The 18,095-nt window shown below is 45.6% G+C and overlaps 1 protein-coding gene across 3 annotated transcripts in view; it reads right to left on the bottom strand.

Annotated features, from left to right (window-relative positions):
• Positions 1 to 17,082: 17,082 nt before the first annotated feature.
• LOC306917891 (uncharacterized protein) overlaps positions 17,083 to 18,095 on the bottom strand; it is a 46,174-nt gene continuing 45,161 nt past the window's right edge. For 2 of the 3 annotated variants that reach the window (XM_079530786.1, XM_079530784.1), the window contains one exon: positions 17,084 to 18,095. This exon is cut by the window's right edge and continues 170 nt beyond it. The gene's annotated coding sequence lies outside the window, so the exon portion shown is untranslated. The other variant, XM_079530785.1, reaches the window with a different exon arrangement.

Here is an 18,095-nt window from a genome sequence, read left to right as displayed (position 1 = left end):
TCAACTTGAATTGAACCAGGCCACAGGTGGCGCTAGCGATGATGAGTCATTCTGTATTGATGGAATAACACCAGTGGTCGTGGACACAATAGACTCTAACGTACACGAGAAAAATGTAGCATTCACCACTGTACACATCAATGGCAGGCCTGTCGAGATGAAGGTCGACACAGGTGGCCAATGCAATGTTTTATCCTATGATGCCTTCCAACATGTGGAGAGCGGGGAGCTGATTGACCGTTCAATAATCACCAACCTCGTCGCATACGGAGGGACTTTGATAAACACAGTGGGCTCAGTCTTCCTACAATGTCAACTGGCAGGTCAGCAATACTCACTTCAGTTCCATGTCGTTGAGAGAAATGTCCAGCCACTACTAGGCCTACTAGCGTGCCTGCGCACGAAGCTGGTGTCACTGAGCAATGACGTTCACCAACTCAGTGTGAACACGGATGCCAACCTGCCACACAAGATCTTCACGGAGTATGCAGATCTATTCAAGGACGAACTTGGAAAGCTGCCGGTGACATACTCTATGAAACTTGACCCTGATGTGTAGTAAGTAGTTATACCAGTTCAACAACTCATATAATACTATAATAATAATATAATACTATAGTAACAATATATAATATGTATACAACAACATTATGCAGATGTAGTTTTATCAGACGGCCCAAAAACAAACCTTCCTTTCAACTCAATAACTGTTGATGCAGAGACTGTCCATATGACCTACCACTGTACCTTGTGTCCTTCATGTCCATATGACCCACCACTGTACCTTGTGTCCTTCATGTCCATATGACCTACCACTGTACCTTGTGTCCTTCATGTCCATATGACCACCACTGTACCTTGTGTCCTTCATGTCCATATGACACACCACTGTACCTTGTGTCCTTCATGTCCATATGACCTACCACTGTACCTTGTGTCCTTCATGTCCATATGACCACCACTGTACCTTGTGTCCTTCATGTCCATATGACACACCACTGTACCTTGTGTCCTTCATGTCCATATGACCTACCACTGTACCTTGTGTCCTTCATGTCCATATGACCACCACTGTACCTTGTGTCCTTCATGTCCATATGACACACCACTGTACCTTGTGTCCTTCATGTCCATATGACCACCACTGTACCTTGTGTCCTTCATGTCCATATGACCTACCACTGTACCTTGTGTCCTTCATGTCCATATGACACACCACTGTACCTTGTGTCCTTCATGTCCATATGACCTACCACTGTACCTTGTGTCCTTCATGTCCATATGACACACCACTGTACCTTGTGTCCTTCATGTCCATATGACCACCACTGTACCTTGTGTCCTTCATGTCCATATGACCTACCACTGTACCTTGTGTCCTTCATGTCCATATGACCTACCACTGTACCTTGTGTCCTTCATGTCCATATGACCTACCACTGTACCTTGTGTCCTTCATGGCCATATGACCTACCACTGTACCTTGTGTCCTTCATGTCCATATGACACACCACTGTACCTTGTGTCCTTCATGTCCATATGACCTACCACTGTACCTTGTGTCCTTCATGTCCATATGACACACCACTGTACCTTGTGTCCTTCATGTCCATATGACCCACCACTGTACCTTGTGTCCTTCATGTCCATATGACACACCACTGTACCTTGTGTCCTTCATGTCCATATGACCCACCACTGTACCTTGTGTCCTTCATGTCCATATGACCTACCACTGTACCTTGTGTCCTTCATGTCCATATGACCTACCACTGTACCTTGTGTCCTTCATGTCCATATGACCTACCACTGTACCTTGTGTCCTTCATGTCCATATGACCTACCACTGTACCTTGTGTCCTTCATGTCCATATGACCCACCACTGTACCTTGTGTCCTTCATGTCCATATGACCCACCACTGTACCTTGTGTCCTTCATGTCCATATGACCTACCACTGTACCTTGTGTCCTTCATGTCCATATGACCTACCACTGTACCTTGTGTCCTTCATGTCCATATGACCTACCACTGTACCTTGTGTCCTTCATGTCCATATGACCCACCACTGTACCTTGTGTCCTTCATGTCCATATGACCCACCACTGTACCTTGTGTCCTTCATGTCCATATGACCTACCACTGTACCTTGTGTCCTTCATGTCCATATGACCTACCACTGTACCTTGTGTCCTTCATGTCCATATGACCTACCACTGTACCTTGTGTCCTTCATGTCCATATGACCTACCACTGTACCTTGTGTCCTTCATGTCCATATGACCTACCACTGTACCTTGTGTCCTTCATGTCCATATGACCTACCACTGTACCTTGTGTCCTTCATGTCCATATGACCTACCACTGTACCTTGTGTCCTTCATGTCCATATGACCTACCACTGTACCTTGTGTCCTTCATGTCCATATGACCTACCACTGTACCTTGTGTCCTTCATGTCCATATGACCCACCACTGTACCTTGTGTCCTTCATGTCCATATGACCTACCACTGTACCTTGTGTCCTTCATGTCCATATGACCCACCACTGTACCTTGTGTCCTTCATGTCCATATGACCTACCACTGTACCTTGTGTCCTTCATGTCCATATGACCCACCACTGTACCTTGTGTCCTTCATGTCCATATGACCTACCACTGTACCTTGTGTCCTTCATGTCCATATGACCTACCACTGTACCTTGTGTCCTTCATGTCCATATGACCCACCACTGTACCTTGTGTCCTTCATGTCCATATGACCCACCACTGTACCTTGTGTCCTTCATGTCCATATGACCCACCACTGTACCTTGTGTCCTTCATGTCCATATGACCCACCACTGTACCTTGTGTCCTTCATGTCCATATGACCCACCACTGTACCTTGTGTCCTTCATGTCCATATGACCCACCACTGTACCTTGTGTCCTTCATGTCCATATGACCCACCACTGTACCTTGTGTCCTTCATGTCCATATGACCCACCACTGTACCTTGTGTCCTTCATGTCCATATGACCCACCACTGTACCTTGTGTCCTTCATGTCCATATGACCCACCACTGTACCTTGTGTCCTTCATGTCCATATGACCCACCACTGTACCTTGTGTCCTTCATGTCCATATGACCCACCACTGTACCTTGTGTCCTTCATGTCCATATGACCCACCACTGTACCTTGTGTCCTTCATGTCCATATGACCCACCACTGTACCTTGTGTCCTTCATGTCCATATGACCTACCACTGTACCTTGTGTCCTTCATGTCTATATGACCCACCACTGTACCTTGTGTCCTTCATGTCCATATGACCCACCACTGTACCTTGTGTCCTTCATGTCCATATGACCCACCACTGTACCTTGTGTCCTTCATGTCCATATGACCCACCACTGTACCTTGTGTCCTTCATGTCCATATGACCCACCACTGTACCTTGTGTCCTTCATGTCCATATGACCCACCACTGTACCTTGTGTCCTTCATGTCCATATGACCTACCACTGTACCTTGTGTCCTTCATGTCCATATGACCTACCACTGTACCTTGTGTCCTTCATGTCCATATGACCCACCACTGTACCTTGTGTCCTTCATGTCCATATGACCCACCACTGTACCTTGTGTCCTTCATGTCCTATATGACCCACCACTGTACCTTGTGTCCTTCATGTCCATATGACCCACTACTGTACCTTGTGTCCTTCATGTCCATATGACCCACCACTGTACCTTGTGTCCTTCATGTCCATATGACCCACCACTGTACCTTGTGTCCTTCATGTCCATATGACCCACCACTGTACCTTGTGTCCTTCATGTCCATATGACCCACCACTGTACCTTGTGTCCTTCATGTCCATATGACCCACCACTGTACCTTGTGTCCTTCATGTCCATATGACCCACCACTGTACCTTGTGTCCTTCATGTCCATATGACCCACCACTGTACCTTGTGTCCTTCATGTCCATATGACCCACCACTGTACCTTGTGTCCTTCATGTCCATATGACCCACCACTGTACCTTGTGTCCTTCATGTCCATATGACCCACCACTGTACCTTGTGTCCTTCATGTCCATATGACCCACCACTGTACCTTGTGTCCTTCATGTCCATATGACCCACCACTGTACCTTGTGTCCTTCATGTCCATATGACCCACCACTGTACCTTGTGTCCTTCATGTCCATATGACCTACCACTGTACCTTGTGTCCTTCATGTCCATATGACCTACCACTGTACCTTGTGTCCTTCATGTCCATATGACCTACCACTGTACCTTGTGTCCTTCATGTCCATATGACCTACCACTGTACCTTGTGTCCTTCATGTCCATATGACCTACCACTGTACCTTGTGTCCTTCATGTCCATATGACCTACCACTGTACCTTGTGTCCTTCATGTCCATATGACCTACCACTGTACCTTGTGTCCTTCATGTCCATATGACCTACCACTGTACCTTGTGTCCTTCATGTCCATATGACCTACCACTGTACCTTGTGTCCTTCATGTCCATATGACCTACCACTGTACCTTGTGTCCTTCATGTCCATATGACCTACCACTGTACCTTGTGTCCTTCATGTCCATATGACCTACCACTGTACCTTGTGTCCTTCATGTCCATATGACCTACCACTGTACCTTGTGTCCTTCATGTCCATATGACCTACCACTGTACCTTGTGTCCTTCATGTCCATATGACCTACCACTGTACCTTGTGTCCTTCATGTCCATATGACCTACCACTGTACCTTGTGTCCTTCATGTCCATATGACCTACCACTGTACCTTGTGTCCTTCATGTCCATATGACCTACCACTGTACCTTGTGTCCTTCATGTCCATATGACCTACCACTGTACCTTGTGTCCTTCTTGTCCATATGACCTACCACTGTACCTTGTGTCCTTCATGTCCATATGACCTACCACTGTACCTTGTGTCCTTCATGTCCATATGACCTACCACTGTACCTTGTGTCCTTCATGTCCATATGACCTACCACTGTACCTTGTGTCCTTCATGTCCATATGACCTACCACTGTACCTTGTGTCCTTCATGTCCATATGACCCACCACTGTACCTTGTGTCCTTCATGTCCATATGACCCACCACTGTACCTTGTGTCCTTCATGTCCATATGACCTACCACTGTACCTTGTGTCCTTCATGTCCATATGACCCACCACTGTACCTTGTGTCCTTCATGTCCATATGACCCACCACTGTACCTTGTGTCCTTCATGTCCATATGACCTACCACTGTACCTTGTGTCCTTCTTGTCCATATGACCTACCACTGTACCTTGTGTCCTTCATGTCCATATGACCTACCACTGTACCTTGTGTCCTTCATGTCCATATGACCTACCACTGTACCTTGTGTCCTTCATGTCCATATGACCTACCACTGTACCTTGTGTCCTTCATGTCCATATGACCCACCACTGTACCTTGTGTCCTTCATGTCCATATGACCCACCACTGTACCTTGTGTCCTTCATGTCCATATGACCCACCACTGTACCTTGTGTCCTTCATGTCCATATGACCCACCACTGTACCTTGTGTCCTTCATGTCCATATGACCCACCACTGTACCTTGTGTCCTTCATGTCCATATGACCCACCACTGTACCTTGTGTCCTTCATGTCCATATGACCCACCACTGTACCTTGTGTCCTTCATGTCCATATGACCTACCACTGTACCTTGTGTCCTTCATGTCTATATGACCTACCACTGTACCTTGTGTCCTTCATGTCCATATGACCACCACTGTACCTTGTGTCCTTCATGTCCATATGACCCACCACTGTACCTTGTGTCCTTCATGTCCATATGACCTACCACTGTACCTTGTGTCCTTCATGTCCATATGACCCACCACTGTACCTTGTGTCCTTCATGTCCATATGACCCACCACTGTACCTTGTGTCCTTCATGTCCATATGACCACCACTGTACCTTGTGTCCTTCATGTCCATATGACACACCACTGTACCTTGTGTCCTTCATGTCCATATGACCCACCACTGTACCTTGTGTCCTTCATGTCCATATGACCCACCACTGTACCTTGTGTCCTTCATGTCCATATGACCCACCACTGTACCTTGTGTCCTTCATGTCCATATGACCCACCACTGTACCTTGTGTCCTTCATGTCTATATGACCCACCACTGTACCTTGTGTCCTTCATGTCTATATGACCCACCACTGTACCTTGTGTCCTTCATGTCCATATGACCTACCACTGTACCTTGTGTCCTTCTTGTCCATATGACCCACCACTGTACCTTGTGTCCTTCATGTCCATATGACCCACCACTGTACCTTGTGTCCTTCATGTCCATATGACCTACCACTGTACCTTGTGTCCTTCATGTCCATATGACCCACCACTGTACCTTGTGTCCTTCATGTCCATATGACACACCACTGTACCTTGTGTCCTTCATGTCCATATGACCTACCACTGTACCTTGTGTCCTTCATGTCCATATGACCCACCACTGTACCTTGTGTCCTTCATGTCCATATGACCCACCACTGTACCTTGTGTCCTTCATGTCCATATGACCCACCACTGTACCTTGTGTCCTTCATGTCCATATGACCCACCACTGTACCTTGTGTCCTTCATGTCCATATGACCCACCACTGTACCTTGTGTCCTTCATGTCCATATGACCCACCACTGTACCTTGTGTCCTTCATGTCCATATGACCTACCACTGTACCTTGTGTCCTTCATGTCCATATGACCCACCACTGTACCTTGTGTCCTTCATGTCCATATGACCCACCACTGTACCTTGTGTCCTTCATGTCCATATGACCCACCACTGTACCTTGTGTCCTTCATGTCCATATGACCCACCACTGTACCTTGTGTCCTTCATGTCCATATGACCCACCACTGTACCTTGTGTCCTTCATGTCCATATGACCTACCACTGTACCTTGTGTCCTTCATGTCCATATGACCCACCACTGTACCTTGTGTCCTTCATGTCCATATGACCCACCACTGTACCTTGTGTCCTTCATGTCCATATGACCTACCACTGTACCTTGTGTCCTTCATGTCCATATGACACACCACTGTACCTTGTGTCCTTCATGTCCATATGACCCACCACTGTACCTTGTGTCCTTCATGTCCATATGACCCACCACTGTACCTTGTGTCCTTCATGTCCATATGACCCACCACTGTACCTTGTGTCCTTCATGTCCATATGACACACCACTGTACCTTGTGTCCTTCATGTCCATATGACCCACCACTGTACCTTGTGTCCTTCATGTCCATATGACCCACCACTGTACCTTGTGTCCTTCATGTCCATATGACCCACCACTGTACCTTGTGTCCTTCATGTCCATATGACCCACCACTGTACCTTGTGTCACTGTTGTTTTTGGCAGCAAATTTAGATTTTAGTTTTAGTCATTAGTCTCTTGAATAGTTTTAATTTAGTTTTGGTCACATTTTAGTCAACTGGAATGTTTTAATGTTAGCCTTGTTTTAGTCGACTAAATATCATAAGATTTTAGTCGACTAAATCTACAGTTGATTTAGTCGACTAAAATGCATTTTGGCGGGCCTTGATGCCGTGATAATGAGTGTTTTCCTCCACACACACACACACACACACACACACACACACACACACACACACACACACAGTACAGGAATCTGGTGCTGCCGGATTCTCTACATACAGCAAATTGTGATTTAGTCTTAGTGTTGTGAACAACAACACATCATTTAGTCTCTAGATTTAGTCTCTAGATTTAGTCTTTAGATTTAGTCTTACAGTGTTGTGAACAACAACACAGCATTTAGTCTTTAGATTTAGTCTCTAGATTTAGTCTTTAGATTTAGCAATCACTAGCCAACACACAATGAAGTATAAATGTCTCCTAGGGTGCATCTCACTAGTCAACACACAATGTAGTATAAATGTCTCCTAGGGTGCATCTCACTAGTCAACACACAATGAAGTATAAATGTCTCCTAGGGTGCATCTCACTAGTCAACACACAATGAAGTATAAATGTCTCCTAGGGTGCATCTCACCAGTCAACACACAATGAAGTATAAATGTCTCCTAGGTTGCATCTCACTAGCCAACACACAATGAAGTATAAATGTCTCCTAGGGTGCACCTCACTAGCAACACACAATGAAGTATAAATGTCTCCTAGGGTGCACCTCACTAGCAACACACAATGAAGTATAAATGTCTCCTAGGGTGCATCTCACTAGCCAACACACAATGAAGTATAAATGTCTCCTAGGGTGCACCTCACTAGTCAACACACAATGAAGTATAAATGTATCCTAGGGTGCATCTCACTAGTCAACACACAATGTAGTATAAATGTCTCCTAGGGTGCATCTCACTAGTCAACACACAATGAAGTATAAATGTCTCCTAGGGTGCACCTCACTAGTCAACACACAATGAAGTATAAATGTATCCTAGGGTGCACCTCACTAGTCAACACACAATGAAGTATAAATGTCTCCTAGGGTGCATCTCACTAGTCAACACACAATGTAGTATAAATGTCTCCTAGGGTGCATCTCACTAGTCAACACACAATGAAGTATAAATGTCTCCTAGGGTGCACCTCACTAGCAACACACAATGAAGTATAAATGTCTCCTAGGGTGCATCTCACTAGCCAACACACAATGAAGTATAAATGTCTCCTAGGGTGCTTCTCACTAGTCAACACACAATGAAGTATAAATGTCTCCTAGGGTGCACCTCACTAGTCAACACACAATGAAGTATAAATGTATCCTAGGGTGCATCTCACTAGTCAACACACAATGAAGTATAAATGTCTCCTAGGGTGCATCTCACTAGTCAACAGACAATGAAGTATAAATGTCTCCTAGGGTGCATCTCACTAGCCAACACACAATGAAGTATAAATGTCTCCTAGGGTGCACCTCACTAGTCAACACACAATGAAGTATAAATGTATCCTAGGGTGCATCTCACTAGTCAACACACAATGTAGTATAAATGTCTCCTAGGGTGCATCTCACTAGTCAACACACAATGAAGTATAAATGTCTCCTAGGGTGCACCTCACTAGTCAACACACAATGAAGTATAAATGTATCCTAGGGTGCATCTCACTAGTCAACACACAATGTAGTATAAATGTCTCCTAGGGTGCATCTCACTAGTCAACACACAATGAAGTATAAATGTCTCCTAGGGTGCACCTCACTAGTCAACACACAATGAAGTATAAATGTCTCCTAGGGTGCACCTCACTAGTCAACACACAATGAAGTATAAATGTCTCCTAGGGTGCACCTCACTAGTCAACACACAATGAAGTATAAATGTCTCCTAGGGTGCATCTCACTAGCCAACACACAATGAAGTATAAATGTCTCCTAGGGTGCACCTCACTAGTCAACACACAATGAAGTATAAATGTCTCCTAGGGTGCACCTCACTAGTCAACACACAATGAAGTATAAATGTCTCCTAGGGTGCATCTCACTAGTCAACACACAATGAAGTATAAATGTATCCTAGGGTGCACCTCACTAGTCAACACACAATGAAGTATAAATGTATCCTAGGTTGCATCTCACTAGCCAACACACAATGTAGTATAAATGTCTCCTAGGGTGCACCTCACTAGTCAACACACAATGAAGTATAAATGTCTCCTAGGGTGCACCTCACTAGTCAACACACAATGAAGTATAAATGTTAATATGTGAATGAACTGAAACCAGCGCTCCCCAAAAAAACGGGTTTGGAGATCTGTTGGGAATTGATTACATGAAACAGTCACCCGTGACTCCGCCCAGTCCCAATATTTGTAAACAAATAATTGGTCTATAGAGCATGGCAGTCCCGCCCCCTACCAGGGCCCAGTCCCACCCCCTACCAGGGCCCAGTCCCGCCCCCTACCAGGGCCCAGTCCCGCCCCCTACCAGGGCCCAGTCCCGCCCCCTACCAGGGCCCAGTCCCGCCCCCTACCAGGGCCCAGGAAATGATTCCCTGTTCATTTTCCTCATAGACATTGCAAAAAGTATTTATTTGAAGACCTTTTAAGCCTCGTACAAAGCCAACTCTAGTTGTGACAAATCATGACAACAAACAAAAAATTTTGGGCCGAACAAAGAATTAGAAAGAAGAAGAAAACGGCAGGTTACAACACTTTTTTTGTTTTTTTTCCTTCTTTGTAATTATTTGTCCAATATTTATCCAAAATATTGTGTTTGTTGTCATGATTTGTCACGACTCGAGTTGGCGTAACAGTCTTTAAATAAATACTTTTTGAAATGTCTATGAGGAAAAATGTCAGGTTCTCACTCCTCGGTCCGGATGTCAGGTTCTCACTCCTCGGTCCGGATGTCAGGTTCTCACTCCTCGGTCCGGATGTCAGGTTCTCACTCCTCGGTCCGGATGTCAGGTTCTCACTCCTCGGTCCATTCTGGGCGGGAACGTCTTATGGTGTTATAGGGTGCGTTCGGAAATGCGCCCTGGCGCATTTGAGCTCGTAGCGCGCCACCGAGCTCGTAGCGCGGCACTAGGTCTGCTATTTTTGAAAAATCATGAAAATGTGGCGCAAATATATATTCTTTCAGAGTGAACATTTTTAACTCAAATCTTTGCTTTTGGGGGGGTCCCTGGAACAACATATTTTCAGATTGGGGTCGGCGGCCAATTACAGATAATTCTGGGGGTCCTTGAAATGAAATATTGAGCACCACTGACAATTGAAAACTGATTTAGAAGACTTTTTTTTTTTAATTTCGACGTCAGGCCTAAATGGGTTAAGCAATTGAAGTTTTAATTTAGTTTTTGTCACATTTTAGTCACCTGGCGTGTTAGTCTAGTTTTAGTCGACTAAACATCATAAGATTTTAGTCGACTAAATCTACAGTTGATTTAGTCGACAAAAATGTGTTTTGGCGAGCCTTGATGCCGACGTAATGACTGTTTTAACATTTGCTGAAAATAGCCGATCTACAAGCTCACAACGCGTCGCAGCTCGACATGTTGTGAGCTTGTAGATCGGCTATTTTCAGCATGCCAACCAAGTGTAAAAAGACTCATACTGGATCTCTTGTCCACTAGTCCCTTCCTAACATTTTAGTCTAGTTTTTATTTGTTGACGAAATCGTCAGTATATTTAGTCTTAGTTTTAGTCGTCGTGGCTTAGTTTTCATTTAGTTTCCATTCAGTTTTCGTCAACGAAGAAAAGGTCGTCGACGGACATTTTTCGTCTTGGTTTTTAGTCGACGGAAACCAGTGGTCCTTGAGGGAGTTCCAGGTGGTCCCCGTGTGGTCCTTGAGGGGGTTCCAGGTGGTCCCCGTGTGGTCCTTGAGGGAGTTCCAGGTGGTCCCCGTGTGGTCCTTGAGGGGGTTCCAGGTGGTCCCCGTGTGGTCCTTGAGGGGGTTCCAGGTGGTCCCCGTGTGGTCCTTGAGGGAGTTCCAGGTGGTCCCCGTGTGGTCCTTGAGGGGGTTCCAGGTGGTCCCCTTGTGGTCCTTGAGGGGGTTCCAGGTGGTCCCCGTGTGGTCCTTGAGGGGGTTCCAGGTGGTCCCCTTGTGGTCCTTGAGGGAGTTCCAGGTGGTCCCCGTGTGGTCCTTGAGGGGGTTCCAGGTGGTCCCCGTGTGGTCCTTGAGGGGGTTCCAGGTGGTCCCCTTGTGGTCCTTGAGGGAGTTCCAGGTGCTCCCCGTGTGGTCCTTGAGGGAGTTCCAGGTGGTCCCCGTGTGGTCCTTGAGGGAGTTCCAGGTGGTCCCCGTGTGGTCCTTGAGGGGGTTCCAGGTGCTCCCCGTGTGGTCCTTGAGGGAGTTCCAGGTGCTCCCCGTGTGGTCCTTGAGGGGGTTCCAGGTGGTCCCCGTGTGGTCCTTGAGGGGGTTCCAGGTGGTCCCCTTGTGGTCCTTGAGGGGGTTCCAGGTGGTCCCCGTGTGGTCCTTGAGGGGGTTCCAGGTGGTCCCCGTGTGGTCCTTGACGGGGTTCCAGGTGGTCCCCGTGTGGTCCTTGAGGGGGTTCCAGGTGGTCCCCGTGTGGTCCTTGAGGGGGTTCCAGGTGGTCCCCGTGTGGTCCTTGAGGGGGTTCCAGGTGGTCCCCGTGTGGTCCTTGAGGGGGTTCCAGGTGGTCCCCGTGTGGTCCTTGAGGGGGTTCCAGGTGGTCCCCGTGTGGTCCTTGAGGGGGTTCCAGGTGGTCCCCGTGTGGTCCTTGAGGGAGTTCCAGGTGGTCCCCGTGTGGTCCTTGAGGGGGTTCCAGGTGGTCCCCGTGTGGTCCTTGAGGGAGTTCCAGGTGGTCCCCGTGTGGTCCTTGAGGGGGTTCCAGGTGGTCCCTGTGTGGTCCTTGAGGGAGTTCCAGGTGGTCCCCGTGTGGTCCTTGAGGGGGTTCCAGGTGGTCCCCGTGTGGTCCTTGAGGGGGTTCCAGGTGGTCCCCGTGTGGTCCTTGAGGGGGTTCCAGGTGGTCCCCGTGTGGTCCTTGAGGGGGTTCCAGGTGGTCCCCGTGTGGTCCTTGAGGGGGTTCCAGGTGGTCCCCGTGTGGTCCTTGAGGGGGTTCCAGGTGGTCCCCGTGTGGTCCTTGAGGGGGTTCCAGGTGGTCCCCTTGTGGTCCTTGAGGGGGTTCCAGGTGGTCCCCGTGTGGTCCTTGAGGGGGTTCCAGGTGGTCCCCGTGTGGTCCTTGAGGGGGTTCTAGGTGGTCCCCGTGTGGTCCTTGAGGGGGTTCCAGGTGGTCCCCGTGTGGTCCTTGAGGGGATTCCAGGTGGTCCCCGTGTGGTCCTTGAGGGGGTTCCAGGTGGTCCCCGTGTGGTCCTTGAGGGGGTTCCAGGTGGTCCCCGTGTGGTCCTTGAGGGGGTTCCAGGTGGTCCCCGTGTGGTCCTTGAGGGGGTTCCAGGTGGTCCCCGTGTGGTCCTTGAGGGGGTTCCAGGTGGTCCCCGTGTGGTCCTTGAGGGAGTTCCAGGTGGTCCCTATGTGGTCCTTGAGGGGGTTCCAGGTGGTCCCCGTGTGGTCCTTGAGGGAGTTCCAGGTGGTCCCTATGTGGTCCTTGAGGGGGTTCCAGGTGGTCCCCGTGTGGTCCGGAGACCCCCAGTCGTGAACGGTGAAAATAACTGATTTAAAAGCCCTATACACTCTGTTGAACGGTGAAAATAACAGATTTAAAAGCCCTATACACTCTGTTGAATGGTAGCTAGGCGGGAAATAGCTGTTTCAATAGCTGAACAGATAGTTCAGTTGGTGATGAAAGCATGAAATTTGGCACAGATGACCTTCATATGACCCTAATCGATAATCAACCTCGGGCCACGCAGAATTCTAATTTTTTCAAGGTGGCCCGCCAGTTTAAAAAATGGCTGCAACTGTACATACGTTTTTGGACTATATGACTTTGCTGGGGCTGTAAATATTTTATTTCCCCTCAATTTGATATAAGATAATATGTTCTGGAGGTATTTATACCAAGTACGATATAAAAAGTAACATTAGGTTCCAATATGGCGCCATGTTTTCCAATATGGCTGCCAATAAACTGTATAAATGTACATCTGCTCATGGTTAATGCACAGTTGGTGATACAAACATGACATTTGGCACAGATCACCTTTATGACACCCTAATTCATAATCAACCTTGGGCAATGCAGAATTCCTACATTTTTCAAGATGGCCGCCAGTTTTAAAAATCGCTGCAACTGGACCTACGTTTTGGATAATATCACTTTGCTGGGGCTGAATCTTTGATTTCCCCCTAATTTTGATATAAGAGAATATGTTCTGGAGGTATTTCTACCAGGTAAGATAACAAAATTACATTAAGTTCCAATATGGTGGCATGTTTTCCAATATGGCTGCCGATAAATTGCATAACTGTACTACTCATGATTCATGGCTCATGGTTAATCCACAGTTGGTGACACAAGCATGACATTTGGCACAGACCTTTATACCACCCTAATTGGTAATCAACCTCGGGCCATGCATAATTCCTCAATTTTTCAAGATGGCCACCAGGTTTCACCAGTTGAAATGGCTTCAACTGGGCCTATGTTTTGGACTATATCCTTTTGCTGAGACTGTAATATTTTTTATTTCCCCCTCATTTTGATATAAGAGAATATGTTCTGGGGGTATTTCTACAAAGTAAGATCAGAAATAACCTTAGGTTCCAATATGGTGACATGTTTTCCAATATGGCTGCCGATAAATTGCATGAATGTACATCTGCTCATGGATAATACACAGACCGGATACAAGCATGAAATATGGCACAGATCACCTTTATACCACCCTAATTGGTAATCAACCTCGTGCCATGCAGAATTCCTCAATTTGGGAAGATGCCTGACAGGTTTTCAAAAGCCCAAAAGCCCAATTGACAAGTTTTTATTGTGTTATTGCAGTACCAGGGTACACTGGTTGACACTATAGCTGTGATACTCAGCATGGGGTTCAATCACTTGCCCCAAATTAAAGTTAAACAGCCGCACCTGAATTGACATGATGTGCCAGCGCGGGAGAGCCGAGCCAAGGAAGACAGGGCTTTAGTCTTTCGGAAGGTGTACATATAGGAAATTCATAGCATTGGATGAATGATCGGACTGGGGGTAGGATAGTGATGTTACTGAGACCAGCCCAGTTGTATCCCATAATTATTGTAGTGTATTTTTTGCCAGGTGGAAACCTGGCATACAACAGCTCATTTTATTTTAGTGACCTAGTCATGATTGACTGCCCCTATTAAAGCCAATGTATGTGGTCAGACTCCCAGTCTGACCACATACTCTGAAATGCCGCTTAAGCTATATGAGACTTGTGTAGCAAATCGCGTAGTAGCAACCTAGTCATGATTGGCTGCCTCCGAAGCGAAGCCCTCACACAACGCAACGCGGCCATAACAAAACACAGTGATTGAACTAACAAAGTTGTTTTTACAAAATTAATTGCATGCCAATTATTTTTGACCCCAGGCAACTTGATGATGGAATTCAGTTGACACTTGAACAAAGCTACATACCAAGACTCATGGTAACAGTTAAAAACATCAACATTGGAAAGAAAAAGGAAGTTAATATCAGAAGAGAAGTGTAAAGTATCTTCGGCTAAATTCACTCGCAGCAGCCTTAAAAGTAACATCTGCCCATTTGCGCCACATTTTAAAGTGATTTGGTAGCTTTTGAATGACCTGTAACAAGACAGACAAAACTAAGAATCTGCACAAAGCCATAACTGCATACCAAGCTGCAAAGATGTGCCAAAAACCTTCACCAAGCTTTATCGGATCTAAGTTTGTGTATGGTGATGGTGACCATATTTCAAAATATGCCACGCTATTTGAACCTAGGTCATTGAAAACCTAAATGGATCCTGTGTATGTTAATTATTAATACAATTATTATTTAAGCACATGTGGTGTTGGAGCTCATGTTATAAGATCATGTGGATTAACCATAATCATTTATCGGCAGCAATACTGGAAAACATGACGCCATATTGGAACCTAATGTTATTTCTGATCTTACTTGGTAGAAATGCCTCCAGAACATGTTCTCTTATATCAAAATGAAGGGGAAATTAAAAAATACTGCCCCTGCAAAAGGATATAGTCAAAAACCTAGGCCCAGTTGAAGCCATTTCAACTGGTAAAAACTGGCAACCATCTTGTAAAATGGAGGAATTATGCGTGGTCCGAGGTTGATTACCAATTAGGGTGGTATAAAGGTAATCTGTGCCAAATGTCATACTTGTATCACCAACTGTGGATTAACCATGAACAGATGTACAGTTATGCAATTTATCGGCAGCCATATTGGAAAACATGCCACCATATTGGAACTTAATGTTATTTTGTATCTTACCTGGTAGAAATACCTCCAGGACATATTCCCTTAGGTGGAAATCAAAGATCCAGCCTCAGCAAAGTGCTATAGTCCAAAATATAGGTCCAGTTGCAGCCATTTTTAAAACTGGTGGCCATTTTGACAAATTTAGGAATTCTGCATGGCCCAAGGTTGATTATGAATTAGGGTGTCATAAAGGTGATCTGTGCCAAATGTCATGTTTCTATCACCAACTGTGCATTAACCATGAGCAGATGTACATTTATGCAGTTTATTGGCAGCCATATTGGAAAACATGCCGCCATATTGAAACCTAAAGTTATTTTGATCTTCTCTTATATCAAAATGGTGAAATCAAAGATTTACAGCCCTAGCAAAGAGATATTGTCCAAAACGTATAGGTCCAATTGCAAACTGGCGGCCATCTTGAAAAATGGTGGAATTCTGCATGGCCCGAGGTTGATTATCAATTAGGGTCATATGAAGGTCATCTGTGGCGAATTTCATGCTTTCATCACCAACTGAACTATCACATCAATTTCCCGCCTAGCTATGGTGAAAATAACAGATTTAAAAGCCCTATACACTCTGTTGAACGGTGAAAACAACAGATTTAAAAGCCCTATACACTCTGTTGAACGGTGAAGATAACAGATTTAAAAGCCCTATACACTCTGTTGAACGGTGAAAATAACAGATTTAAAAGCCCTATACACTCTGTTGAACGGTGAAAACAACAGATTTAAAAGCCCTATACACTCTGTTGAACGGTGAAGATAACTGATTTAAAAGCCCTATACACTCTGTTGAACGGTGAAAATAACAGATTTAAAAGCCCTATACACTCTGTTGAACGGTGAAAACAACAGATTTAAAAGCCCTATACACTCTGTTGAACGGTGAAGATAACAGATTTAAAAGCCCTATACACTCTGTTGAACGGTGAAAATAACAGATTTAAAAGCCCTATACACTCTGTTGAACGGTGAAGATAACAGATTTAAAAGCCCTATACACTGTTGAACGGTGAAAATAACAGATTTAAAAGCTTGGAACGAGGAGCGTTCTTTTGTGATACGTTAGTGACAATATCAGATCTACAAGAGTCGCTCACACAACCTTCATAGTTCTTTTTTAACATAAACTATACATTTTTAGGGTATTTTATGTCATGTAGTCTTTGTGATCTAAAAGTAAATACAGTCAGCACCAAGTGGATTACATTCTGGATTACATTCCTACGTCATTCACAGAACCTTTCATTAAAAAAATGAAAAAAGGTAGTCGACGAACATTCTTTGTCATAGTTTTAGTCGATGAAACCAACACTGGTGTTAACTGGTGCTAACCCTAACCAACACTGGTGACACGGAAGACAAAGTGATGAGACAAACCGTTACGAAGACAAAGTGATGAGACAAACCGTTACGAAGACAAAGCGATGAGACAAACCGTTACGAAGACAAAGCGATGAGACAAACCGTTACGAAGACAAAGTGATGAGACACACCGTTACGAAGACAAAGTGATGAGACAAACCGTTACGAAGACAAAGTGATGAGACAAACCGTTACGAAGACAAAGTGATGAGACAAACCGTTACGAAGACAAAGTGATGAGACAAACCGTTACGAAGACAAAGTGATGAGACAAACCGTTACGAAGACAAAGTGATGAGACAAACCGTTACGAAGACAGAGCGATGAGACAAACCGTTACGAAGACAAAGTGATGAGACACACCGTTACGAAGACAGAGCGATGAGACAAACCGTTACGAAGACAGAGCGATGAGACAAACCGTTACGAAGACAGAGCGATGAGACAAACCGTTACGAAGACAAAGTGATGAGACAAACCGTTACGAAGACAAAGTGATGAGACAAACCGTTACGAAGACAGAGCGATGAGACAAACCGTTACGAAGACACAGACACCTCCAACGAGGAAGAGGTTTATAAAAAACATTTATAGAAACGCATTAAAAACACGAGACGACACAACAGTCCTCCGTGATCCCGTTTCCAGCTCTCAAAGAGTTCATATTATAATCACAGGATGTGGCGAGGTTCCCGGTTTGATCCCTGTGGGCTCCCCCAGAGGTAGTGTCCAAGTGTCCTTGAGCAAGACTCCGAACCCCTGATTGCTCCTGATGTGCTGGTTGGTGCCTTGCATGGTTTCATCTTCCGTCGGTGTGTGTGCGTGTGCGTGT

This window comes from Electrona antarctica (assembly GCF_951216825.1).
Source record: "Electrona antarctica genome assembly, contig: scaffold_73, whole genome shotgun sequence".
Taxonomy (NCBI): Eukaryota; Metazoa; Chordata; class Actinopteri; order Myctophiformes; family Myctophidae; genus Electrona; species Electrona antarctica.
This window is presented reverse-complemented; position numbering and strand designations above follow the sequence as displayed.